This window comes from Camponotus floridanus, unplaced genomic scaffold (genome assembly GCF_003227725.1).
Source record: "Camponotus floridanus strain SB8 unplaced genomic scaffold, Cflo_v7.5 scaffold300, whole genome shotgun sequence".
Lineage (NCBI taxonomy): Eukaryota > Metazoa > Arthropoda > Insecta > Hymenoptera > Formicidae > Camponotus > Camponotus floridanus.
In genome coordinates this window covers 90169-93925 of record NW_020229438.1, presented here as the reverse complement: position 1 = coordinate 93925, position 3757 = coordinate 90169, and positions in this window count along the sequence as shown.

Genomic DNA, 3757 nt, shown 5'->3' with positions numbered 1-3757 from the left:
TTCCAATCAATCCGACCAATCCATTCCGATCAATCCGACCAATCCATTCCGATCAATCCGATCAATCCAATCCGATCAATCCGATCAATCCAATCAATCCAATCTGCATCCGTACATCTGTTAGTTCGTGCATTTCTGCATTCGTGCATATGTGCAGCCACACATTTTGACATTCCTACATTCCTACATTTCTGAATTCGTATTTTTCTGTGATTGTGCATATCTGATTTTCTACGTTTTTGCATTCATACATTTCTGCAATTACACGTTACTTCATTTGTACATTCGTGCATTGCTGCAATCGTTCATACCTGCATTCATGCCTATGTGCATTCGTACTCTTCTTCATTTGTACATTTTTCATTCGTACATTTGGTCATTCCAACATTTCTCCAGTCCTACATTCCTGCATTCGTATTTGTCTCATTGTTTTTTTAATTTAAATATAAAAGTTAAAAAGCTTCCAGACGATTCAACATTTGACCTTCTGAAGGTCACATAAAAAAATTATAAAGTACCATTTTGGACGCAAAATTTCTCGCTCTTTCCAAATCCGGTGTCGAAAATAGGACTTTCCATTTAAAAAAATCAATGTCACCTTCAAATAACCTTGAACATTGACTTCAAGGTCAGAACCAATAATGCACAATTATTGCCCCCTTTGTCCTGAACAACTTTTGTTTGAAACATTTTTCTCTAAAACATTTACTTTTCAAAATATTTCGAGTGGGGGATTAAAATGGGACACCCTGTATACATGATAGATAGTTTCTGCAAAATATAATTCCGAAGAAGTGGTATGTTTATCTTGTCCGCAAAACATATTTACGTAATCTCTACTAAATTTTGATCAAGAACATTTTGTTGCACGTGTCAGACAAACTTCAATTTTATGTTTACATTTATTAAATATTCTTCTCATTTGTAGAATATATTTTTTTCTTATATAAAAGCACCATTTTGTTATACGTTCAGCCTCCAATCTATTTTCGGACAATGACGACAAGAAGCTTTGATATGTTTCTAATACACTTTTCTTTATTATACTTTATATTTTGCTTATTTTTATATAATAGTATATTGTTTTTATATAATCCAATATTCTTTCTTCGATTTCTTTATATCATCTTTATGTTTTTCATAATATTCCTTTCTCGATTTCTTAATATCATTTCTCTGTTTTTTATAATATTTATTGTTCGATTTCTTTATATCATTTTTGTATTTTTTATAATATTCTTTCTTTGATTTTTTTATATCATTTTTGTATTTTTCATAATATACCTTATTGAATTTTTTAATATTATTTTTATGTTTTTCATTATATAAATTTTTTTTAATTAAGAAATTGATTCTATGTAATTCATATTTTTTATTAAAAATGTTTTTTTATTTACGCATATAACATCATTCTTATCTGAATAAATGTCACAGTTCTTCCTTGTTTGTTTTTTATTTCTATCCCTATCATTATAACTATTCATTTTTCTTTTTATACCATGTTGATCTCTAGTTAAATCTTTAGTAATTGCAATATTATTAGTACTACATTAGTATCTACACTATTCTCACTCAATGTATGATTAATTTGTTCTAAATTTATTCCTATAACTTGAGGGAAGTGTTCTATTCTATTTGATTGAAACATTTCTGCAAAATGTTAACGCATTAAATTATGGTCATATAAAATTTTATTTGGTTGGAGATCAAATAAAAGAGATACTGCAAAGGCTATTGCAAAAACCCCGCAATCCTTACCATTAGGTTGTGATTGGACTGTTGGAAACTGTACTGGTTGTTTATCAAAGGAGTAAAATGGATATAATTTTTCAAGATAGATTTTATAGTGTGTATGTAATCGTTTTATATTCAATGCGTCATAACTATAAATCATGTTGATATTGTAATAGCTGCAAACCCAGTGGCCGTCTAAATTAGTTGCTATATCGCTGCAACTATGCAATATTTAAATAAGTTTCTGATTTTTAGGAGCAGGTTCAATTCTATCAGGACATTGAACTTTCCATGATTCATGTGGTCGATATTTTGAGCAATTTTTTAATAATAAATTAAAATAGTCAATATGAATATCTTCTAACCATTCACCTGTAAGAATAATCTGTATATATTGTATACTTATAGGTAAAATATTTGCAACAAAACTGGCACATTTGTGTTAATTTTTTTTATTATAATACTTACATCTGTTATTACATCCGTCTTTTTTTGAATACATATAGGGAAATTATTTGCATAATTTATTTCATTATTTTTTGTTTTATCTGTAGAAAGCAATAATAAAGAGGAATTTAACATGTCATGACTGGAGTGTTCAACACTGTCACATTTATTTACAATATTACTATTTTTATTTATTATATTATAACAATCAAATAACTCTGATATTTTATCAGGTTGCTTTACTTGATCCATCATTGTCATTTCAGCTATATTGTTTTGTAATTTTATCAACTGTACAGATTTTTCTTGTTCAGCTTTCCTTTGTCGACGGTTTCGTTTTTTGTGAGCTAATGCCTCTCTTTTTTGTATTTGATCTAAAGTAAAAAGCTTTTTAAGGTCAGTAGATCTTATTATTCGGGGGAAGTGTTCTATTTTATTTAATTCAAACATTCGTGCTAAATGTTGACGCATTATAGTATGATCATACATAACTGTATCTGGTTTAAGGCCAAATAAAAGTGATATTGCAAATGCAATTGCAAAAACACCACAATCATAAGCATTAGATTCATTTTGAACTGTCGGAAATCGTATCGGTTTTTTATCAAAAGAATAAAATGGATATAATTTGTTAAGATATATCTTATGATGGGCATACAAACGTTTTAAATTTAATGAATCATAAATATAAATAGATTTAGTATCATAATAGCTACAAACCCAATGTCCATTTTTATTAGTAATTATATCACTACTATGTAATATTTGAATATGTTTCTGATCCTCACAAACAGATTCGATTGTGTCGAGACATTGTATCCTTCATGTTTCACGTAGTCGATATTCCGAAAATTTTAATAATAATCCGAAGTGATCGATATGAGTGTCTTCTAACCACGACTCTTTAGCTAATTGCACGGAATTATAAATAATAATTGATATGATGAATATTTATGACTTTCGGGATTTTTTACAAGCGAGATCAGGAACATTTATTTGCATACGGCATGTAGCAAATCGCATAAGACGTGATAAACTTTATCGTCTTATGCAATTAATTAAAGGGTCGTTAGTAGGAGGAGTATGTCAGTTCTAACTCAGGTCCTCTCAGGGGGGGTGAGGCGCGAGGGGAACCGCAGCGCGGGGGGGAGTGACGTCACGCGCGGGGAAGGAGGATCCGCGGCGCGAGCGATGGGCGAGGGGGTCCGCGAGGTGAAGGAGGATCCGCGGCGCGAGCGATGAATGAGGGGATCCGCGAGGTGAAGGGGGATCCGCGGCGCGAGCGAGGGGCGAGGGGCTCCGCGCGGTAAAGGGGGATCCGCGGCGCGACCGATGGGCGAGGAAGTCCGCGCGGTGAAGGGGGATCAGCGGAAAGAAGACGGTGTGTGCGAAGGACAGTGCAACGTATGGGAAAAGGACAGTGCAAAGTGTGAAGAGGACAGTGCTACGAGTGCGACAAGGATAGCATTAACGTGGGACAAGGACAACGTATAGGTGGGAGAAGGACGACGCAAAAGTAAGTGAACAACGAGTATATTCTAAGCGAAAGAGAGAAAACGATAATATCGAGAATAAC